At 37.5% G+C, this 25,863-nt stretch overlaps 1 long non-coding RNA gene across 1 annotated transcript in view; it reads right to left on the reverse strand.

The window, feature by feature from the left end:
• Positions 1 to 25,863, reverse strand: part of LOC119533825 — a 106,840-nt gene that overhangs the window by 66,051 nt on the left and 14,926 nt on the right. Inside the window, exon 3 of the long non-coding RNA XR_005216883.1 lies at positions 22,219 to 22,372. This is a non-coding gene — a long non-coding RNA (uncharacterized LOC119533825). The remainder of the gene's footprint in view (positions 1 to 22,218; positions 22,373 to 25,863) is intronic.

Below are 25,863 nucleotides of genomic sequence, written 5' to 3' on the forward strand. Positions count from 1 at the left end.
CTAGAGAGGAATGTCCTGGGAGAAAGCCATTTTGAAAGCAGAACTCTGGAGCAGATGCCAGCCATGTGCTTTCCCAGCTAACAGAGGTTTTCCAGACACCATTGGCCATCCTCCAGTGAAGGTACCCAATTACTGATGACTTACCTTGGACACTTTATGGCCTTAAGACTGTAACTTCATAACCAAATAAACCCTCTTTATAAAAGCCAATACATTTCTGGTATTTTGCATTCTGGCAACATTAGCAAACTAGAATACCCTCCTATAAAGAAGACCAGCCCTAAGTGAACTAAAGTACAGGGTCCTTCCTATCTTTTCTGATCCTGCCTCTTGTCTGGTACTTGTGCTTGCTTGTCACTTTAGGAATTCCCCTATTTACTGGAATTTGAGTGCCCCCCCTCTTGTCCCTACAAAATAGACTTTCTCCTCCTCCTGGGTGCTCAATTGTATGACTTAAAGCACCTAATCCTTTGCCCCAAGCTGCTCAACTTAATTATTTCTTACACTGCTTTAGTTGTCCACAAGCTGCTTCTGCCAGCAGGACATGTTCTGGGAGGGTGAGCCAGAGAATAGTTTCCTGGTTCAGTCTTTCAGGCTGACACCTCATAGATTGGCACTGACATATAGACACTGCGGTATGCATGTAAGGGTTCCTCTGCTCCTTCAGGCACAGGGCCAGGGACCCACAATGTGAGCGCAGGCTCCACACTGTGCTGGGGAGGGAGTAAGGGAGTGGTCAGCAAGTGTGCCAGGAGCTTCTCCTACTATTATGTAAAACTGTGTTTTCTTGATTTGGCAGTCTCCCAGTTACTGCAACCCTTTAACAGTTTTCCTGAGTTCTGAGGAAGATGAATCTACTAGTTTTGGCTAGTCATTCAAAGATTCTATGGAAGTATCTTACAGCATGATCTTGGTTGACCTGAAACCCCACATCACCAGGATAGTCATTTTTTTTTGGGGGGGGGGGGGCTCTTTCTTTCTTTTTTTTTAATCTCCATTTTATTGAAGATATATTCACATACCACGCAGTCATACAAAACAAATCGTACATTCAATTGTTCACAGTACCATTACATAGTTGTACATTCATCACCTAAATCAATCCCTGACACCTTCATTAGCACACACACAAAAATAACAAGAATAATAATTAAAGTGAAAAAGAGCAATTGAAAAAAGAACACTGGGTACCTTTGTCTGTTTGTTTGTTTGTTTCCTTCCCCTATTTTTCTACTCATCCATCCATAAACTAGACAAAGTGGAGTGTGGTCCTTATGGCTTTCCAAATCCCATTGTCACCCCTCATAAGCTACATTTTTATACAATTGTCTTCGAGATTCATGGGTTCTGGGTTGTAGTTTGATAGTTTCAGGTATCCACCACCAGCTACCCCAATTCTTTAGAACCAAAAAAGGGTTGTCTAAATTGTGCGTAAGAGTGCCCACCAGAGTGACCTCTCGGCTCCTTTTGGAATCTCTCTGCCACTGAAGCTTATTTCATTTCCTTTCACATCCCCATTTTGGTCAAGAAGATGTTCTCCGTCCCACGATGCCAGGTCTACATTCCTGCCCGGGAGTCATATTCCATGTTGCCAGGGAGATTCACTCCCCTGGGTGTCTGATCCCATGTAGGGGGGAGGGCAGTGATTTCACCTTTCAAGTTGGCTTAGCTAGAGAGACAGGGCCACATCTGAGCAACAAAGAGGCATTCGGGAGGAGGCTCTTAGGCACAGTTATAGGGAGGCCTAGCCTCTCCTTTGCAGCAACCATCTTCCCAAGGGTAAATCCTATGGTAGAGGGCTCAACCCATCAAACCACCAGTCCCCTATGTCTGTGGTCATGTTAGCAACCATTGAGGTGGGGTAGGCCAATACCCCTGCATTTATCACAGGTTCCTCAAGGGGGCTCTACATATTTTTTTCCTTGTTTTTTTTTAAACTTTTTTCCCTTTTTAAAATCAACTGTATGAAAAAAAAAATAAAAAAAAAACACAATAAAAGAACATTTCAAAGAGACCATAACAAGGGAGTAAGAAAAAGACAAGTAACCTAAGATAACTGCTTAACTTCCAACATGTTCCTACTTTACCCCAAGAAAGTTACCTAATGTAGCAACATTTCTGTGAACTTGTTCCTACTATATCCATCAGAAATTAACAGACCATAATCATTCCTGGGCATCCCCAGAATGTTAAATAGCTTATCTGTTCTTCTTGGATTATTGTTCCCCCTTCGTTAATTGCTCTCTATTGCTAGTTCCCCTACATTCTACATTATAAACCATTTGTTTTACATTTTTCAAAGTTCACATTAGTGGTAGCATATAATATTTCTCTTTTTGTGCCTGGCTTATTTCGCTCAGCATTATGTCTTCAAGGTTCATCCATGTTGTCATATGTTTCATGAGATCGTTCTTTCTTACTGCCGTGTAGTATTCCATCGTGTGTATATGCCACATTTTCTTTATCCACTCATCTGTTGAAGGACATTTGAGTTGTTTCCATCTCTTGGCAATTGTGAATAATGCTGCTATGAACATTGGCATGCAGATATCTGTTCGTGTCACTGCTTTCCGATCTTCCGGGTATATACTGAGAAGTGCAATCGCTGGATCGAATGGTAACTCTATATCTAGTTTTCTAAGGAACTGCCAGACTGACTTCAAGAGTGGCTGAACCATTATACAGTCCCACCAACAATGAATAAGAGTTCCAATTTCTCCACATCCCCTCCAGCATTTGTAGTTTCCTGTTTGTTTAATGGCAGCCATTCTAATCAGTGTTAGATGGTATCTCATTGTGGTCTTAATTTGCATCTTTCTAATAGCTAGTGAAGCTGAACATTTTTTCATGTGTTCCTTGGCCATTTGTATTTCCTCTTCAGAGAGCTGTCTTTTCATATCTTTTGCCCATTTTATAATTGGCCTGTCTGTACTATTGTCATTGAGTTGTAGGATTTCTTTATATATGCAAGATATCAGTCTTTTGTCAGATACATGGTTTCCAAAAATTTTTTCTCATTGAGTTGGCTGCCTCTTTACCTTTTTGAGAAATTCCTTTGAGGTGCAGAAACTTCTAAGCTTGAGGAGTTCCCATTTATCTATTTTTTCTTTTGTTGCTTGTGCTTTGGGTGTAAAGTCTAAGAAGTGGCCGCCTAATACAAGGTCTTGAAGATGTTTTCCTACATTATCTTCTAGGAGTTTTATGATGCTTTCTTTTATATTGAGATCTTTGGTCCATTTTGAGTTAATTTTTGTGTAGGGTGTGAGGTAGGGGTCCTCTTTCATTCTTTTGGATATGGATATCCAACTCTCCCAGCCCCATTTGTTGAAAAGACCATTATGACTCAGTTCTGTAACTTTGGGGGCCTTATCAAAGATCAGTCGGCCATAGACCTGAGGGTCTATCTCTGAATTCTCAATTCGATTCCAATGATCTATATGTCTATCTTTGTGCCAGTACCATGCTGTTTTGGCAACTGTGGCTTTATAATAAGCTTCAAAGTCAGGGAGTGTAAGTCCTCCCACTTTGTTTTTCTTTTGTAGAGTGTCTTTAGCAATTCAAGGCATCTTCCCTTTCCAAATAAATTTGATAACCAGCTTTTCCAAGTCTGCAAAGTAGGTTGTTGGAATTTTGATTGGGATTGCATTGAATCTGTAGATGAGTTTGAGTAGAATTGACATCTTAATGACATTTAGCCTTCCTATCCATGAACATGGAATATTTTTCCATCTTTTAAGGTCCCCTTCTATTTCTTTTAGTGGAGTTATGTAGTTTTCTTTGTATAGGTCTTTTACATCTTTGGTTAAGTTTATTCCTAGGTACTTGATTTTTTTAGTTGCTATTGAAAATGGTATCTTTTTCTTGAGTGTCTCTTCAGTTTGTTCATTTCTAGCATATAAAAACATTACTGACTTATGTACATTAATCTTGTATCCTGCTACTTTACTAAATTTGTTTATTAGCTCTAGTAGTTGTATTGTCGATTTCTCGGGGTTTTCCAGATATAAGATCATATCATCTGCAAACAATGACAGTTTTACTTCTTTTCCAATTTGGATGCCTTTTATTTCTTTGCCTTGCCGGATTGCCCTGGCTAGCACTTCCAGCACAATGTTGAATAACAGTGGTGACAGCGGGCATCCTTGTCTTGTTCCTGATCTTAGAGGGAAGGCTTTCAGTCTCTCACCATTGAGTACTATGCTGGCTGTGGGTTTTTCATATATGCTCTTTATCATATTGAGGAAGTTTCCTTCAATTCCTACCTTTTGAAGTGTTTTTATGAAAAACAGATGTTGGATTTTGTCAAATGCTTTTTCAGCATCTATTGAGATGATCATTTGATTTTTCCCTTTCGAATTGTTAATGTGTTATAATACATTGATTGATTTTCTTATGTTGAAGCATCCTTGCATGCCTGGAATAAACCCCACTTGGTCATGGTGTATGATTTTTTTAATGTGTCTTTGGATTCGATTTGCAAGTATTTTGTTGAGGATTTTTGCATCTGTATGCATTAGGGAGATTGGCCGGTAGTTTTCCTTTTTTTGCAGCATCTTTGCCTGGTTTTGGTATTAGATTGATGTTAGCTTCATAAAATGAGTTAGGTAGTATTCCATTTTCTTCAATGTTTTGAAAGAGTTTGAGTAAGATTGGTGTCAGTTCTTTCTGGAAAGTTTGGTAGAATTCCCCTGTGAAGCCATCTGGCCCTGGGCATTTATTTGTGGGAAGCTTTTTGATGACTGATTGGATCTCTTTGCTCATGATTGGTTGGTTGAAGTCTTCTATTTCTTCTTTGATCAGTCTAGGTTGTTCATATGTTTCCAGGAAATTGTCCATTTCCTCTACATTATCCAGTTTGTTGTCATACAGTTGTTCATAGTATTCTCTTATAATTTTTTTAGTTTCTTCAGGATCTGCAGTTATGTCACCTTTTTCATTCATTATTTTGTTTATATGGGTCTTCTCTCTTTTTGATTTTGTCAGCCTAGCTAGGGGCTTGTCAATCTTGTTGATCTTCTCAAAGAACCAACTTTTGGTGACATTTATCCTCTCTATTGTTTTTTTGTTCTCTATGTCATTTATTTCTGCTTTAATCCTTGTTATTTCTTTTCTTCTACTTGGTTTAGGATTGGTTTGCTGTTCATTTTCTAGCTTCTTAAGTTGATCCATTAGTTCTTTGATTTTGGCTCTTTCTTCCTTTTTAATATATGCGTTTAGTGCTATAGATTTCCCTCTCAGTACTGCTTTTGCTGCATCCCATAGGTTTTGGTACATTGTGTTTTCATTTTCATTTGTCTCTATATATTTAGCAATTTCTCTTGCTATTTCTTCTTTAACCCACTGATTGTTTAGGAGTGTGTTGTTTAACCTCCAGTTCTTTGTGAATTTTCTAAGTCTCTGATGGTTATTGACTTCTAATTGTATTCCATTGTGGTCAGAGAATGTGCTTTGAATAATTTCAATCTTTTTAAATTTATTGAGGCTTGTTTTATGTCCCAGCATATGATGTATTCTGGAGAAAGTTCTATGAGCACTAGAAAAGTATGTGTATCCTGGTGATTTGGGATGTAATGTTCTATATATGTCTGTTAAATCTAATTCATTTATCAGATTGTTTAGGTTTTCAATTTCCTTATTGGTCTTCTGTCTGGTTGATCTATCTATAGGAGTGAGTGATGTGTTGAAGTCTCCCACAATTATTGTGGAAACATCAGTTGCTTCCTTTAGTTTTGCCAGTGTTTCTCTCATGTATTTTGTGGAACCTTGATTGGGTGCATAGACATTTATGATTGTTATTTCTTCTTGTTGAATTGCCCCTTTTATTAGTATGTAGTGGCCTTCTTTGTCTCTCAAAACATCCCTGCATTTAAAGTCTATTTTATCTGAGATTAATATTGCTACACCTGCTTTCTTTTGGCTGTAGCTTGCATGAAATATTTTTTTCCATCCTTTCACTTTCAATTTCTTTGTGTCCCTGTGTCTAAGATGAGTCTCTTGTATGCAGCATATTGATGTTTCATTTTTTTTTGATCCATTCTACTAATCCATATCTTTTAATTGGGGAATTTAATCCATTTACATTCAACGTTATAACCGTGAAGGCATTTCTTGAATCAGCCATCATATCCTTTGGTTTATGTTTGTCATATATATTTTTCCCCTCTCTCTATTAATATCCTTTATTGTACCCATGCCAAATCTCTTTAATACTGAACCTTTCTCCAAGTCTCTCTGTCCTTTCTTTGTTTCTCTGTCTGTAGGGCTCCCTTTAGTATCTCCAGTAAGGCAGGTCTCTTGTTAGCAAATTTTCTCAGCATTTGTTTGTCTGTGAAAAATTAAAGCTCTCCCTCAAATTTGAAGGAGAGCTTTGCTGGATAAAGTATTCTTGGCTGGAAATTTTTCTCATTCAGAATTTTAAATATATCATGCCACTGCCTTCTCGCCTCCATGGTGGCTGCTGCATTGTCACTACTTAGTCTTATGCTGTTTCCTTTGGATGTGGTGAATTGCTTTTCTCTTGCTGCTTTCAGAACTTGCTCCTTCTCTTCCGTGTTTGACAGTGTGATCAGAATATGTTTGGGAGTGGGTTTATTTGGATTTATTTTATTTGGAGTTCGCTGAGCATTTATGATTTGTGTATTTATGTTGTTTAGAAGATTTGCGAAGTTTTCCCCAACAATTTCTTTGAATACTCTTCCTAGACCTTTACCCTTTTCTTCCCCTTCTGGAACACCAATGAGTCTTATATTCGGACGTTTCATATTATCTATCATATCCCTGAGGTCTGTTTCAATTTTTTCAATTTTTTCCCCATTCTTTCTTCTATGCTTTCATTTTCCATTCTGTCATCTTCCAGGTCACTGATTCGTTGTTCAACTTCCTCTAGTCTTGTACTATGAGTGTCCAGAATCTTTTTAATTTGGTCAACAGTTTCATTAATTTCCATAAGACCATCTATTTTTTTATTTAGTCTTGCAATGTCTTCTTTATGCTCTTCTAGGGTCTTCTTGATATCCTTTGTATCATGTACTATGGTCTCATTGTTCATCTTTAGTTCTTTGAGTAGCTGCTCTAGGTGCTGTGTCTCTTCTGATCTTTTGATTTGGGTGCTTGGGCTTGGGTTATCCATATCGTCTGGTTTTTTCATATGCTTTATAATTTTCTGTTGTTTTTGGCCTCTTGGCATTTGCTTAACTTGATAGTGTTCTTTTAGGATTTGTAGACCAATTGAAGTCCTTATCTCTAATTTATCATATCTACAGCTTCGTGTCATACACTTTCTCTAACTAACCAGCAGGTGGCGTCCACGAGCCACCTGTTCTCCACAAGCCAATTCTCCCCTGCTTTGCCTTTGTGGTGAGTAGGGGAGTGAGTCTTGTGGGGTCCAATTGGTGTACCAAGCTTGCATGTGTAGTTGGTGTTGCCTGCCCTGTATATGGGGCATGTTTCTGGGCAGTCAGGGAGGGGGGTTGGCTCTAACAATAAAATCTCCCTGGTGATCCTGGAGTTTTAAAGCTGCTGCAATAGTCAAATCCTTCAGTTCAGTCCTGCCACAGTTTGTCTCTGCCACTGACCCACAAGTCCTTGGTATTTGTGTATGGCTCCTGAGACTTGCTAGTGGGTCCCTCTTCCAGGCCATGCACCCCCTGGTCCTCTGTTGAGGGATGACTGTGCTATGTCACAGGTGAGTGCCATCCCCCCAGGTCAGTTCTGGGCTGCTGGGCTGTGTAGGGAGGCTCCCAGTCTGCTCAAATGATGGGTGAATGGGGCTTTGTTAATTCACACTGCTCCACCTTCCCAGCTCTGGGACAATCAACTGAGGTTGCAAGGAAAGCTATTGTACATGCCCAGTTTTGTGGTGTGTGCCTGTTATTTGCAGCACTTCCGTCACACTGGGTTGTGTGGGGCAGCTCTGGGCTATGGGGCTGGCGATGGGCAGGAGTGTTTCCTGTCCACCAGGATGATGGCTATGAGCAGACACCCCCCTTTTCTTGGGAAGTTGTGGTGTTTAGTGAATTTTCTCAGCCACTGGATTATTGCCTTTTGTCTCAGAGCTCTTTTAGTTCTGCTCTTGTCTTGACCTGCCGAAATTGCAAGTCTTTGAAGCTTTCTGTATTGGGCTTCTTAGAGTAATTGTTTTAGAAACAGAAAAAAGGATTAAAAAAAAAAAAAGGAAAAAAAAAGGGCCCTCCTCACAGATCTAATGGGTTATTGAAATGCTAAGAGACAAAGCAATTAGGGCCATTAAGGAAAGGTCCACAGGGCAGAGAGATCAGCTTTTCTTTAGGATTTGCATATGAGCCTCAGGGCCTGAGCTCTGCCCTTCCCCTTTCTATGTTCACCAGAACTCCAAAAATCCTCTGCTTTTATTTTGGAGTTTTTGGTGCTGTTTTTTTCTATGCCTGTCTCCTCTCTGCTGGGCTGGCTGCTCTCAGATTCTCTGGTGTCTGGTCTCAGTCTATCTATGGTAGGAGTTTGGATCAGTAGAATGAGTTTCTGATAAGGGCTGCCACTGCAGTTCTCCCTTCTTCTTCCCGGAGCTGACAGCCCCTCCTCCCACAGGACTGAGCCTGGCAGGGAGGGGTGCAGGTCCCCTGGTCACAAAAACTTACATATTTCGCTGATCTCAGCAGTTCCACATTTTCATGAGTGTTGTATGAAGTATGCCCAAAGTCAGATTGCTCTGTGGTGTCCAGTCCACGCAGTTCCTGGCTTTCTACCTACTTTCCTGGAGGAGTAACTAAAACATACATCTCTCCCGTCTGCCATCTTGCCCCCACCAGGTATAGTCTTAACAATATAAAGACAGTTTGTTTTTTACGTTAAAAATGAAACCAAATAAAATAGAACATGAAATTAGAAGAGGATATATACACAATATAGACAAAAATGAGAAACATTAAGACACTTATAGTTCCATAACTACAAATTTCAATTGTTTTATATATCTTAAGAAAGCAAATTGATCCTTCACTTCCTCCCCCTCCAAAAAAGAAAATGCCCAACAAATCCCTGCGTAAAATATGAATGAAAAAAAAAAAAAGAGGTAAAGAAAATTTCTTCTGAGATGAGAGAAAATTAATTTATTCACCCATTCATTTATTTATTTAACCAACATTTATTGAGCACAAATTATATACCTGGCACTTTTATATTATTAATGTAACATTGAACATAAATTATAATAATAAAGGCTCCTTTGAGCCCTCTACCATAGGTTTTACCCTTGGGAAGATGGTTGCTGCAAAGGAGAGGCTAGGCTTCCCTATAATTGTGCCTAAGAGCCTCCTCCCGAATGCCTCTTTGTTGCTCAGATGTGGCCCTCTCTCTCTAGCTAAGCCAACTTGAAAGGTGAAATCACTGCCCTCCCCCCTACATGGGATCAGACACCCAGGGGAGTGAATCTCCCTGGCAACGTGGAATATGACTCCCAGGAGGAATGTAGATCTGGCATCGTGGGACGGAGAACATCTTCTTGACCAAAAGGGGGATGTGAAAGGAAATGAAATAAGCTTCAGTGGCAGAGAGATTCCAAAAGGAGCTGAGAGGTCACTCTGGTGGGCACTCTTATGCACAATTTAGACAACCCTTTTTTGGTTCTAAAGAATTGGGGTAGCCGGTGGTGGATACCTGAAACTATCAAACTACAACCCAGAACCCATGAATCTCGAAGACAATTGTATAAAAATGTAGCTTATGAGGGGTGACAATGGGATTGGGAAAGCTATAAGGGCCATACTCCACTTTGTCTAGTTTATGGATGGATGAGTAGAAAAATAGGGGAAGGAAACAAACAAACAAACAGACAAAGGTACTCAGTGTTCTTTTTTACTTCAATTGCTCTTTTTCACTTTAATTATTATTCTTGTTATTTTTGTGTGTGTGCTAATGAAGGTGTCAGGGATTGATTTAGGTGATGAATGTACAACTATGTAATGGTACTGTGAACAATCGAATGTACGATTTGTTTTGTATGACTGCGTGGTATGTGAATATATCTCAATAAAATGAAGATTAAAAAAATAATAATAAAGGCTCCTTAGTTACTATTTCTTTTTTATTTTAGGAATGTTTTCTTCATGCAACTCATATATGTATATAATTGAAAATTCTTGAGGAAGGAAAATACATTGTATATAGTTTATAATGTACATAAATACAAAGCATGAATTTTCTTTACAAGAAGTTTAAAATCCTTTTGGCTGGATAAGATTAGCATAAATGCAGAAAGAAAGAGAGAGAGGGAGAAGGAAATGAAGATAAAAAGAGAAGGAAGGAGAGAGGGAGGGATAACATTCCAAGAAATACAATTTAAGTATTAAATTGTATAGTGCAGATTCTACACTGTACCAGTGCAGACTGAAGTTGTTAGGGAAAGAGAAAAAGACTTCAAAAAATAATTTGGGATGTGAATTGAGGCTTGAAAATGTACTATGTGGTCAGGTAACATTCCAAAGCAGGACAAAAATATTAAGTATCATATATAGAGGGAAAAAGAAGCATGATGCATTTGGTGTATATCAAAAACTAGTCTTTTCAGAGAATGGAGGGTAAGTTTAGAAAGAAAAAAATGTGTTGAGGTTTGAATGACAGTCTAAAGAATTTGGACTTGTTCAAAATGGGTGACAAATTGAATTTGTTTAAGGAATATTAGTCTCACAGAAACACACAAGTTACATGTAAGTTACATGTAAGAAGGAAAATCTTCTAGCTTAACATTACCCTACTGTGCAAGTCAGAATATTAGTATTCAATGACACTATAATTACATGTTTTGCAAAAAATAAAATAGTTGGGAAATGCTGGGTTTGAACAAGTTGGGTAGAGTTCTTTACCGCAGGACTTCCTTGAGTCTTTACTTTTCAAATATACAATTTAAAAATAATTGGGAAAAAAGTATGCATCATTTTAGTACTCATTTGATCAGGGGACATGGGAACCAGCCAGGGAAATGTTTTTCTATGTACTCACTGAAATGTTGGGATTACCAGGCTCTTTTATGTCCTTTGGTGTAATCATCTATGTGGTCATTGACTCATCTCGGTAGCATCAAGGTCAACTGCCAAGCACCTCAGGGTCAGAGGGTTCATCCTCTCCAACATGATTACTTTGTTATCTCCTAAAATAGCCTGTCTGTCCTTCCAGAGACCTAATATAATATGTTCTTCTGTATGTTACCTTCTTCCAATCATTGATCATAGATCTGGTTCGATAAATATCTTTTTTAGAAAAATTCTTTAGCCCATATTATTTAAATTCACTTAATTTAATTTAGATTTCAGCTAGGTGCTTCCTAACAAAATGGTCCTGAGCAATAAGTTTTGGCCATGTGAATAAGTTGTAGTTTAACGAGCCAGCATTATACTGGGAACAGTAGGTTTATCTGAGTGTTTGCCATAAGCATGAAGTTGGAACTTCCCCTTTGCGATTTTATCATTACATATTAAAACAGGGCCAGAAAGTTTATTTCTAAGGAGTGCTGAAGAATTGAGCAATTCTGATTCCCAGAATCAAGAGGTCATGAAGAGTACTCCGATTTAGCAATAATTTCATCCCCAAAATAGACTGTTACATGGCATTCAACTGCAGTGTGGACAAAATAGGTCATGACATAACTCCTTTAGTTGTTTTTCAGGTGGAAAACACTGGGAATCCAGGTGTAGCTTTCTATAGGTTTCTGTCTTTGAATTTCACTTTTCTGGTCTCTTGGGAGTTTCATAGATAACTTGATTTCACTTCTTTTCACTCATGAAAGATAGAGTACTTACCAACTCTATGTACTTGAAGTTTCATTTCTGTTAAGGATGTTTCTTTGACACATAGAACATAGAGGAGTGAAAATTGTGATGGAATTGGAAATTATCAGAAAGAGAAGATGTGGCTGCAGAAAAATAGACAAACATTAACTTCATCAAATGAGATCTTTTTTGATAACACCAATTGTAATTATCAGTGCATAATTAGTTTCAAAAAAGGCCATGGTTGTTATCTAATATTTGGGTGTGTGTTTTCTTGTGTGGCAATCAATTTATAAAGATTTATTTTTTAAGCACTTAGTTCATCTCAAGAAAATAACAGGGTGAAGATGAATTAAAGGATATCTGGCAATTTCTTATTTTGAAATGAGATAACAAGTATTCATCCAAGTACAGTATTTAACAGCAATTTTATTCACCATATTTGCATAACTCATGTTACTAGATTATATATATTATAGTGATCATCTCATATATAAGGCAGCAAGAAAAGATGATTCCACTTCCAGATTTGAGATAAGAGAAAATCCCAGCTATTTGTGTAAATGTATTAAATGCTATAAAAAATTAAGCAAAATAACATAACTTTGGATCTTTCCAAAAGCTATTAGCAGAGGATCATGTGAGCATGCAGTGTTGATGGATTGGTTTCTTTGGATCTGAGCTATGTCAGTTATCATCAAACACTACCATTTTTCTGAAAAATAGAAACTTTTTGCAGTCAGCACAAAACCAGAAATATACCAGATAATTATTGTAATGATGGAAATAATTGGAGATGCAATGTACAGTTTCATATTAAATCAAAGTCAGAGTGTTTTTTGGCCTGGCTTGCTAATGCTTTCTGCAACCGTAAAATTTGGCTGCAACACAGCAATACAATACTGGTGAGAAAACACTGGGGTTATTACCACTTTTTTTAAAAGGAGAAAAGAAAGAGGCAAAGGAACATAATCAATGTATGTAAAGCAGTGAATGTTTACTCCCTTAACAGTTAAAGAATCGTAGCTATTTTGGATGAGAACTGCAGCCTGCAGACAAGAAATATGCCATTTGTATTAATATCTTCAGGTGCTGAAAGCTTTCACCTGGCAAGTGTCCTGATGGCAAGCTCCAGGCCAGGGCTGCCTCTGTTCCTTGGCATGGTTTGCACTAGTCTTATTTGCAATTTGGAGCTTATCCTTGCTCTGCTTTAGAGGGGGCAAACAGGCAACACAGGGCATGACAATATAAAATAAAATAAATGCCCTATTTTCCTTCTTGACGTAGTCGCCAAATTTACTATTAAAGCCCAGAATTCATAATCCTAACTATGGATGTAGGGATCTAACACTTCTTTTTTTCCCTCCTGGTTTTGGCCTCTCTCTTGGCTGATGCAGTAACAGTTTATTTCCAAGAGAGGCTGTGAAAAGAACTTGACTTTAAAATATTAGGTTTGTTTTTCCTTCTGCTCGCTATTTCTTTTCTAAGAAGAGAACAAAAATATATTCTTGGTACAAAGTCACTGTTTCCTTGAACCTAAAAATCTTAAAAATGTACATGTTCGCAAACAAATCTGGTTACAGCCAGGATTGTTAAGGATGAGCAACCAACTCTATTAAAAAATATATATTTTCTTATATTAAGGTGCATTTTCTCTTCACTGCAATTCAATTGCCAAAAATTTCCCCTTAGTTTACTTATGAAAATATGAGTCTCTCTAAAGTTCAAAGTCTCTATTTCATGGACATTTTTCTCTATATATCCTATCTTGTTACAGTATTCTCTATTTACAGTGTTGTCATTTTATAGGAATTGATATTTAAGTTAACAATATGGCAGATCCAAAGATTTTAGGTTTTCTCTTCTGGAGTTGAATCATTTTGAATTTAAGAGTTTCAAATGTGTTTTCAGAAATAATTTGAAGTTCCATCCTCCCCCACCCCCTGCTCTTTTTTGATAAATAAGGGATCTTTTAGAGCAAGAGCTACTTTTGTTTTCACAAAAGACATAAACAAGCAAATTACTTGCTTTTTTTCCAGGAATCAGATTAAAAGTTATCTCCCTCAAAATTTCAAACTGGTCATTTAGCTCTATGCAATAAATGACTTTGTTCTGATGCTTTAATTGATGTCTTGGCAAATTGAGCAGCGATTCCAGCTGTGGTATTTTCATTTTCATCAGCTGTACCTCAGAGGAGAAGCCATAAATAGCACATTGCTAAAATCTGTGGAAAATTTGACTTTTTATTTCCCTATGCACACAATGTTGAAATGTTGAAAAAGCATCTACAATGTTCCAAGTAGAAGTATGTATACCTAATTATGTGCATGAAAAGTAGGCCAGGATTGCGACATCTGGTGCTTGGGTATAATTCCTAAATACCTGACTTTAGGTTTCCCATGCCCCCGTTGCCAACTCAATTTAGAAAGGGAGAAAATGAAAGTCCATTGAAAGTTTAGGAGGAAAAGGAACATGAACCAGAAAAGCAGTCCCACAAGTACCTGAGGACTGAAGGGAACAGGAAGAGCCACGCCCTTTTGCAGGCACCTGCATCTTTGCTCTGAGAGTAGCTCTAAATTGTCCCCATGATTGGGAAACCTAAAGGTGTGGCGCCCTTTTCCTGTGTAATAATTCTGCCCTCCTCTGGAATTAGCTATGCCCCTTGTCCATATTTTCCTGCTCCTCCCATTATCGCTCTGCAAGATTCAGCTTTTAGAAGACTACAAGGATATTTGCAGGGCGACCTTGGGAAAAAGGAACTAGCAATTGTTGAGCATGTATCACAAGCTAAAGACTCACAGATTCTTTGCACATATTTTCTCAGTGAACTACCTGCTCTAGAGTCTTCCGTTAAAGGAAGTTTGGAGATAGGACAAAATGGAACCACAGTCTCACCTACTTCTTCCATTTCATTCAAGCAGCCCAAAGTGTGAAACGATTTACCCAAGTTTCCCACACCTTCTTATTTGGGGTTGTTCATGTGGAGGGGTGGGGGAATGAGACGGATGTGACACTGAAAAGTAAAATCATCATCATTGTAACCATGAAAAGAACCTGTTCCTCCAATAGAACGAATGCTTTCATGATTGCAGACAGATTTCTTTAGCTGCAATGTAAGCCAAATTCTATTTTTACTTTCTCAATGGCAAACTAGCAGTTATTCCCATATAAAAGTCCATGCATGACGTCGTCTTCTCCTTTCCACCTCCCATTTTATCGTAGCAAGTTCTTTAAGCAGCACAAAAATATACTCATAAAATCCTATTACACTGTTGCCCTCACCACAACCAGTGTGTTTAGTGTTAGAATTCTCTGTACTGTGAGCTGGGGATACTTTTTTGGAATGATCCAGATTCCAATCCTTTTTCTGCCCACTGGGCAAGGCTACTCTGAGACAGTGTGGGAGGTGACTAAAATGTCAGACAGTGTGAAAGCAGTTTGTGTCTGGGCTCTATGGCCTGTTACCAACGAGCCAGAGGTTGCTGCCTGAATCAGCAGAAAGAAGTGTTGAATTGCTTACAAGAAAAGTATGTGAGAAACTTTCGGACAAGACAGTGGTAATCAATACAGGGACCCTGGCACAGTTTTACAACAGATGCTTCTAGATTCCTGGTGCAGGGAGGAGGGGCAGGCCATCCTTTCAAGATTCTTTTGAGGTCTTCTATTTTCAAAACAATGAAATCAAGAATGGGGTTAAAATAGCTTATACTCACATGATGTTTCATAGCTATCACAACATGCTATTATTTGCTAGTGTTCTTTTTGATTTAATAAATTCCCGTCTACTGCAAATTATTCACAATTTTGCAGTGACAGGAAACACATGATTCTGTGGAATATCACTCAGTTATTTTACTCTGTGAATCCTGTTCTCACTGGTTTCAATATATATTTGTTTTCATTGGGCAACATTAGCCCTGGCTGTCTTTGATTTGCTACAGTCTGGTGATAGCTTAAATAATAATGCTTGCACACACATGCCTATATACATACACACACACCAGAATGGATGTGATTAATTAATACAAGTCTGGAAAGGAGAGGTGCAGAATTTTATTTGAGGTCTCTAGCCACTTGCCAATTCACATTACTTGTTTAGTGAGGAACAGCATCTAAGTTAACCAACTGGGAGAATTTCAAGGGGGCCTTGTAAACAAGCTTGCTTGGAGAGGGTAGAGTATTCAAGTTTGGAGAACTACAGTGGTTGGTTACATATTTGCATAATAAAGAGATTGATCAGCTATTTCAGGAGCAAATTGAGTATAATATCTCTACTGCCCAGAGAGAGTTTCAAGGCCTACCCTACCATGAAAGGCACTTTTAGTTGCAAGAAATTGAATTTTTGAAAATTATTCCTTTAGCCATGTAGATCAACCAGAAGGAGACTTTGGTGGAATGTAGAAATATGTAAGTGGATCTGACCCTTGGGATATTGTCTGTATGACCTCACTTGTCATACAGAGAATATTTAACGATTTCTCTTTTTAACGATTTTTAAAATAAGTGACTAGGCCTTATTTGATTCTCTTAAAATAAAATTAGCCAATATTTTCTGAATTTCTCTATGAAAATATGTCTATAAACCCCTAAATCTAAAAAGCATATATACAGCAGAACTTTTTGAGAACCAGGAAGAATATAATGAAGGAATGGATTTTTAAATTCTGCCTTTTGCAATAAAATGCTATCTATAGATTCTATTCTCTGAAGTGACATAACAGTAGGAAGCTAAGTTACTGAAAGGATGTGATCTATAGGCAAAGTCAGAGTAAAGAACTAGGAGCTGCCGCCAATTAACTTGGAATGAATATTATGTATTCCAGGAATAGCCAAAGTGCTCAGCAAATATGAATAACACTGGAACTGAGTATAAGTCAGTGATAATAGACTCACCATGGGATTTCAGTCTTTAATTTGTTTGCCGAATTATTATACAAACCATATTAATGGGAATGGTTCAAAGCCAATTCTTTGACAAGTCATACGAAGGCCACTGAGCTAGTTCATGCTAAATCCATTATCTGTAAAATGGGTTTAAAGTATTTCAAATTGGAAATTTACATTTTATTGCATTGGCTGTCCCTTTTCAGACTCCTATGCTAATTCCTTCTCACCTTCCTGACTTTTAGATGTTAGGCTTCTTGACTCAGTCCTCAAACCTCATTTTTTCATCTAAATGTATTCATTTCCTAGGAGAGCACATCCAGTTCTCTAACTTTAAACCCTGTCTATATACTCCCAAATTTAGGACTCTCACCTAAAGTCCTTCCAATGGTCTACAAGAAGCAAATGATCAGAGCTTCTCTACACTTCTCATATTATCTCTAAATACTCCCCACCTTGTCCTCATTGGCCTACATGTTATTTCCCAAACTCTCCGAACCCACTCCTACCTTCAGGAGCTTTCATTTGCTTATCTCTTGGCCTTGATGACTCGCACCCAGATAATCATATTATTTGTTTCTTCATTTTATTCATATATCTGCTCAAATAATATCAGTGTAGAGAGATCTTTTCAAGACCATCTTATATGAAATTTGTACCACCCACCCCTCCCCCTGTAGTCACTCTCTATTACCTTTACCCTGCTTTATTTCTCTTTAGAGCATACCTTGTGATCTGACCTATTATATATTGCACTTAATTTTCTGTTCTCTCCCTTCCGAGTATAAGCTCCATGCAAGCAGAAACAGGGAGGGCTGCTTATCACAAAGTGCATACTTAATAAATATTTAGTGAGTGCATGGAGAAATGTGCAATACTTTTACTTATATTTTAATTTCCATTGTTATTATCTCCTTTCTTCTCAATTATAATATTTCTATGTCTTTTAAACCAATTCAATATCTACCTGGTCTAGAAGAAGTCTTCCAACCATTCAAACTATCTTTGATTTCAGCTTTGTTTTTCCTCCTCAATGCTTTATTCTGTGTAGAACATTTTAACACCAAACAAATACAATCTTTTATGAGAATGCCTTTTTCTCATCTCTGTCTACCCTTCCAAATCCCTCAGCATTTTAATTTTACTTCTTTTACTGCACTGTCATTATTTGTACACCAGTGATTTATAGTCACTGTTCATATTTATCTTTATAACTAGGAGGTGACAACCTTGAGAACAGATACCATAGCAGGCCCCATGTCTCTGCATCTCTGCGCTTATAGACTTAATGCAGTGGCTTGATGGAATATAATTCCAGCATAAGTTGCAGAATAACTGATGTCATAGTTAATTGAATATTTTTATGTGCCTGACTCATGTCTCCAACAATATTGTAAGTTTTCAAGAGCAAGAACTATTCATTTAATTCCAACTGGAACTTGGCAAATGGTAGATATTTAAAATAAATATGTATGGTTTGAAAGAAGACAAGAGGCATTCATTTTGGGTAAAGAATCCGTCTTGAGCTTAAGTAGCATCCTGGTGTTACTACAAATGACTCATATAGACTGGATATATACTCCCTATTAGAAACTGCCTCAGCAGTTTTCATGCATTGTCTCATTTAATTGTTTCTCCTATCCTTTGGTTTCAATAATTATTATTCCCTTTTAGAGGCAAGAAAACCAAAGTACAATTGGGTAAGTAATTTGCTTAGGCTCGCACTGCTCGGAACTGATGGACTTGGTATTTGAGTTCAAGTTGTCTGACTCTAAGATTGAGCCATTAATTAATACTCTTATAACATCTATATAATGTGACGTTAATTTTTTTTTCATTTTTTTTATTATGTTAAAATTTACACACAGTAAAATTCACCCTCTTGAGGGTTCAGTTCTGTCAGTTTTGACAAATGCATACAGGTATGTAACCACCATCAAAATGAAACTATAGAAGGGTTCTGTCACCCCCAAATTCCCCATGACCCTTTGAAGTCAACTCTTCCTCCCACTCCTGGGTCCTGGTGACCATTTATCTGTTTCCTACCTTTGTGCTTTTGCATTTTTTTTCAAAATGGAATCATACACAATGTGACTTTGGGGGCCTGACTTCTTTTGCTTAGAATCCTTTTGATAGTCTTCCATGCTGTGACTTGTATTAGTATCTTGTGTCTTTTTACTGCTGAATAGTATTTCATTTTATGGGAGTATCAACAACTATAGGGCATGTGAGTCACTTCTAGTTTTTGGTGAATCTGAACAAAGGCACTTGTGTGAGATTGAATTATGTACCCCAACAAAAAACATGTTCTTAATCTTAATCTGTGCTTCTGTGGGTGTGAAGCCATTTGTTAATAAGACCCTTTGAAGATCTATTATCAGTTAAGGGATGGACTCATTTGTGAATAGAGGGTAATTAGATCCTCTTTAGATGTGGCCAAACTGAATCAGGGCAGGTATTAATTCATGTTGCCAGAAGCCTTATCGAGAGAAAGCCATTGGTAGCAGCAGAAACGGGAAAAGCAGACACCAAGCAGACACAAAGGGACATTATCATATGACGGATGGCAGAGAAACAAGCCAAAGTACTCCAAAGATTGTGTGAAGTCAGCACCTGAATGCTACAGACTTTGGGGAGAAAACGTGGCCTGTTGAGATTTTGATATTGGACTTGCTTTCAAAACTGTGAGAAAATAAAGGCTTGTTGTTTAAGCCCATCCATTGTGTTGTATTTGTCAAAGCAGCTTTGGAAAATTAAGATGCAATTATAAACATTTGCATACTGTCATTTGTGTAAACATCAGTTTTCATTTTAATTGGAATAATACCCAAGGAGTGAGAGTGCTGGGTGATTTGAGAAACCACTAAATTTTTTCCTAAGTGGCCATGTCATTTTGCAGACCTACTGGAAATGTATGAGTGTCCTGATAATTCCAAATCCTCTCCAGTGTTTGGTGTTGTCATCCTTTCTTTATTAAATTTTTTACACATACTCCATTAAACATACACTCTTCTCTTTTCCCCCCTCATCCTCTTGCAACCTCTAATCTACTTTCTGTCTCTAAAGTTTTGTTATTCCTACAGATCTAAGTGAACTCATACAATATTTGTCCTAATGTGTCTTGCTTATGTCACCAGGTGTAATGTTTTCAAGGTTCTTCTGTGTTGCAGCATGTCTCAGAAGTTCACTCTTTCTTATGGCCAAATAATATTCCATTGTGTGCATGTACCACATTTCATGCATCCTTTCAGTTACTGATGGCCACTGGGGTTGTTTACACCTTTTGGCTACTGTGAATAATGTTGCTATAAACATTAGTGTATAAGTATCTGAGACCCTGTTTTCACTTTCTTTGAGTACATGCATAGGGGTGAAATTGCCGGGATATATTGTACTTCTGTATTTAACTTTTAGGAACAACCATATTGCTTTCCACAGTAGCTGCACCATTTTACATTCCCACCAATATGCACTAAGTTTCCAATTTCTCCATATGCTCTCTAATACTTATTTCCTTTTTTTTTTTTTTTTTTATAATACTCACCCTTGTGGGTGTGAAGTGGTATCTCATGGTTTTGATTTGTGTTTCCCTGATGGTTAATGATCTTTTTGTGTGCTTATTGACAAATTGCGTATTTTCTTTGCAAAAATGTCTGAGTCTTTCGCCCATGTTTAAATTGGATTGTTTGTCCTTTTATGGTTGTGTTGTAAAACTTCTTTATATATTCTGGATTTTAAGTCTTTATTGGATGTATGGCTTGCAGCTACTTTCTCCCATTCTGCAGATTGTCTTTTCACTTTCTTGATAATGTCCTTTGATGTACAAAAGTTTCTTTAATTTTAATGAAGTCAAATTTATCTACTGTTTCTTTTATCGCTAATGTCTTAGTGTCAAATCTAAGGACACATCACCAAATCCCAGGTCATGAAGATTTACCTCTGTGTTATCTTCTAAGAGTTTTATGGCTTTAGCTCTATATTTAGGTCCTTGATACAATTTGAGTCAATTTTTGTGTATGGGTTCAGGTAAGGGTCTAATTTCATTCTTTCGCATGTTGATATCCAATTTTCCCAACACTCTTTGTTAAAGAGACTACTCTTTCCCTATAATATGTTCTTAGCACCCTTGCGGAAAATCCATTAGCCAAAGATATGTGGGTCTATTTCTGGACATTTAAATATTTAGCCATTTTAATAGTTTAAAAATTTTAGGTTTTGCATTTAGGCCTATGATTCACTTTGAATTTTTAAAGGATATATCATACAATACATAGATCAATATTTCTGTTTATTTTCAGTTCACATATGTATGTCCAGTTCTACTAGCACCATTTGTTGAAAAGACTATGATTTCTCCATTAAATAACCTTTTCACTAGCCTCCCAATTGGCCAGAAGTGATGTATGTCATTTTGAAGTCAAAGCATAGGAGAGCATGTATGATTTCTATTTCTTTCTGTTATCCTCTGACAAAGAAATTGTGTTGGACTGATTGGTGGAGACTCAAGAAGGAAACACACTCACTCTCTGAGTCACTACTTGGAAGGTGGCTTCCCTGGAGAGTATCTGTACCTGCAGCAAACACTAGGTGAATGAATAGGAAAGTTTATTCATTAAGTCACTGAGATTTGAGGGTTAGTTTGTAAACACAATATACATTAGTCTATCCCAACAAATAAAAATATAGAATTTCGATGGGTTACTATGTGTACTAGTTTGCTAATGCTGCTGGAAGGCAAAACACCAGAAATGGACTGGGTTTTATAAAGGGGGTTTATTTGGTTACAGAGTTACAGTCTTAAGGCCATAAAGTGTCCAAGGTAACACATCAGCAATCGGGTATCTTCACTGGAGGATGGCCAACGTTGTCTGGAAAACCTCTGTTAGCTGGGAAGGCACGTGGCTGGCGTCTGCTCCAAAGTTCTGGTTTCATAATGGCTTTCTCCCAGGATGTTCCTCTCTAGGCTGCAGTTCCTCAAAAATGTCACTCTTAGCTGCACTTGGGATATTTGTCCTCTCTCAGCTTCTCCACAAGAGTCTGCTTTCAATGGCCGTCTTCAAACTGTCTCTCATCTGCAGCTCCTGTGCTTTCTTCAAAGTATCCTTCTTGGCTGTAGCTCCTCTTCAAAATGTCACTCACAGCTGCAGCTGACTGAGTTCCTTCTGTTTGTCAGCCCATTTATATGGCTTCACTGATCAAGGCCCTCCCTGAATGTGTGGGGCCATGCCTCCATGGAAATATCTCATCAGAGTTATCACCTACAGTTGGATGGGGCACATTTCCATGCAAACAACCTAATCCAAATGTTCCAACTTAATCCCCACTAATATGTCTGCCCCACAAGATTGCATCAAAGAATGTGGCTTTTTCTCGGGGACATAATACATTCAAACCAGCACACTATGGTAGAAGAAATACAATAGCATAAAAATGATTATTATTCAAGGTAGAATAACTCAGTTCAAGGTTATGCAATTTTAGTCCAGAACCATGGTCAACTTAATTTAACATTCAATTTAAATGTTTAGAGAAAAAAAAATCCTAATGAATCATTGCCTTTCAAGACTTTGTAAAGAATAAAAAAGAGAATATTTACCCAACATTATAAAATGTGCAATTTTCTCTGCAACAACAACTTCTTCTGGAGCAGTTGGTCCATTTCCAAAATTGAGAGGGAGGAAACAACTTCAATTTCCAGCATGAGTATACATTGGAGAGATTCAGCTTGCTAATTTTGACCTGAGTCAGATCTAAAAATGATCAAGGAGCACATCTGATTATCCAGGCAAGGTCAGATAAGCAAAATGAAAACTTTCAAACCAATTTACATATGAATCACACTTTAATGGCTGGAGTAATGGATGACTGAACTATATTGGTATTATTTTCCCTACATGATTTCTTGACATAGACCAATCACATGTAACCACTGAATGTGATATAAACCAGCAGTAAATTACAAGTTATAATTTGTCTTACATTAAGAAAATGAGAGCTAATAGCCACCATTGTTCCAGTTATAAACATTAAACTAAAAAATAAAAGTGAATGTACAGGGAAATTTCTGCCCAAAATTTATTGGGTAGTGAGTTGATTTTTCTTCCTTAAAATATATATTCAAAAATTGAATATGCATAATATGGAAATCATAAAAAAGTCTCAAAAACTAGAATTCCATGTAACATAAGAATTTTATATTGCCATACAATATTACCTTTATTAGAGTGTTTTACTAAATTCCTAGAGAATAAATTCAAGTGCAATTATTCTAAAGTTGTTTTTAAATCAAAAAGCATGAATTTGACAGAAATTTTTTGGCAGTTCTGTCTATGTTATTTCAATTTCAGTAGATGAAGCTTCTCTGTCATCAGTTTGGCTTTTTAGGTTTAACAGTAAGTATAATTTTCAAATGGACTTGCCAATGGAGGACTTACTCCAATAGCAGTTCCACTGGGACATGGAGAATATATACACATGTACAGAAACTACCTATGCAGTTTCTAAGTTAATTAGCATCAAAAGCACTGTTCTTAGCTGCACACACCATTTGGAAATACATAAGCAGATGTCAAACTTGTGTTGCTCCGAGGTTGTAAATCTCAGTAGCAAGAGTCAAGCTCAGTCCCCAGAAAGAGTGGGTCTGTGATTATCCACCATACATTTTCCAGATGTTTCCCTTTGCCTGCCATTATCACCTTCATCCTGCCAGGTTATATTTCTCTTCACTATCTTTTTATTCAGTCTCTTATAATTAGAAAAACTGTCTCCCATATCCAGACATTTGTACAAACCATTATTTTTCTAGAACAAAGTGCAAAAGGTAAAGCTATACAAAGCCTTCATGGCTAGTGAGAATTCAATTAGAGAGGAATATGACTAATCTCACCTCCCATACTACCCACAGGAAAATTTTTTAAAAATCGCAGGTTTATTTGACATGATTATGAATATCAGGAAAAGAACATGGATTTCAGTGTATTGTAAGATGCTTTTCTACAGATTCTTATGATGGAAAGACAGCTTACGATGGTGGACTGAGGAGAGGTCCAGGGACAGGCCTCGGTTAGCATTTATCCAAGAGTCTTTCTCTTTTAGTCCTTGTCCACTCCACTCTGCCTGCTTCCTTTCCCATCTAATCTGAATTTAGATTCAATGAAACTATCAGTCTCATAGTATATTAAGGTATCATTGAAGGCATATTAGTTCTCCAGTGGGATTCTGTAATCTCCAAAGAAGAGTTTGTTAATTCAATTGAATGCTGACTTTTCTCAAAAGATATCTGTTTAAGAAATGGACTTCCAGATGCTTGTACTCACCATTGCACTCTCCATGCCATTCCACCCTCCACTGTTAGTCAGGAAGTAAAATAGATGTAATCAACATTAATCAGTAGCAGGCAGAATAATTCAGTTAATATTCCTACTTAAAGGTAACTACAATCCACAAAATTTTAGTAAAATCAAGAGTCAGTCATGTTATACTAGGAATTCTGTAAGTGTAAATTGGCACAGAGAACACCTCAAACCACAGTGGACACTCATACTGCCAATTCTACAGATGCACAACTGCTGCCACCACTACTACAACTGCTATTACTCTCATTGCTACTGTTATCACCATTAGTAATACCTTAACCAGAAGAGCACTTTGCAAATTATTTTTAAAAATATCTGGATGCTTTTATTTCAAATCAAGTTGTTTTCAAGTGACATGGAACAAAAAGCAGCATGGGTGTTCTTTTATTTTTCCAGGAGTGAGAGGAAAGTGTCTTCATCCTACAAACATATTGATAAAATCCTAGCTCCTCCATTAATGTTGGAGATATGATACAACTCTGGTTGTGAAATTTATCAAATTTTGCACCAATTCTGCAATTAGCTATGTTGGCTTGTCTTGGTGGAGAAAATTCTAAGTGAAAGACCTGTTCAGAACCAATGTATTCAAAGTCATGCAGTCTAGTACCCAGCGTCAACTTTCTTAAACTGCTCTTGATCTTTCTTTGTCCAAACTTTGTAAAACTTTGCTTCATCCTCACTTATTTTTAGCCAAAATTAATAGTCTTTGAAATTCTTCAATATCAAAGATATTTCTGTTTCATCACACCTTTTACATTAGGTCCCTTTAACAGTCGCTTGGCTTCAATGTGTCTCTACTTTCCAGTTTCCCTCCTATTTCTATGACAGAGCCTTCTCTTTCTACTTCAACTGCATTCTCTGCATCCTGTTCTTCCAAAATTAAATCCTTAAGCCTTTTCTCTCCTCCTTGGACACATCTTGTATTTGAAGATTGTGCCGATTTGAATGTATTATGTCCCCCAAACGCCATTATCTTTGATTTAATCTTGTATGGGCAGATGTTATCAGGTTTGATTAGATTGTAATTCTTTGAGTGTTTCTTTGGAATGCACCCCACCCAGCTGTAGGTGATGACTCTGATTGGATAATTTCCATGGAGGTGTTGCTCCACCCATCCAGGGTGGGTTTAAGTTGATCAGTGGAGCCATATAAATGAGCTGACATAACAGAAGGAACTCAGTGCAGCTGTGAGTGATGTTTTGAAGAGGAGCAAGCTTGCTAGAGAGGAACGTCCTGGGAGAAAGCCATTTTGAAACCAGAACTTTGGAGCAGATGCCAGCCACGTTCCTTCCTGGCTAACAGAGGTTTTCAAGATGCCATTGGCCATCCTCCAGTGAAGGTACCGGATTACTGATGTGTTACCTTGGACACTTTATGGACTTAAGACTGTAACTGTGTAGCCAAATAAACACCCTTTTTATAAAAGCCAATCCATCTCTGGTCTTTTGCATTCTGCAGCATTAGCAAACTAGAGCACAGATCATCCAGTTTTATGCTTCCAACTATCCTTTTATGATTATGATAAACAGTTGATCTACATGTTCTTTGGGTTTTTATTTAAATTTACCTCCAATATTGCAGGCTCACATAGCATTATTAAATATCTATTAAACTATGCCATAATTGTCTGAGATATAGAAGAAACACAAAGCATGCACCTTGGTTTCAAGGAGCTTACTATTTCATGGAGAAGCAAAATATAAATCCATGGAAAGTTTTGAAGACCAGGTACATGACACATTTACATGAATAAGAAAGTTTTTCCTCAAAAGCAACTCATATGAAAATCAAACTTGTCATGTTTCCATATTCACAAACATCTCCATTCCCCATGCAAACCTACTAAAGTCTCTTGAGAAATGTTTTTGATTATTTTCCGCCTTTCA

This window comes from Choloepus didactylus, chromosome 5 (assembly GCF_015220235.1).
Source record: "Choloepus didactylus isolate mChoDid1 chromosome 5, mChoDid1.pri, whole genome shotgun sequence".
Classification (NCBI taxonomy): domain Eukaryota; kingdom Metazoa; phylum Chordata; class Mammalia; order Pilosa; family Megalonychidae; genus Choloepus; species Choloepus didactylus.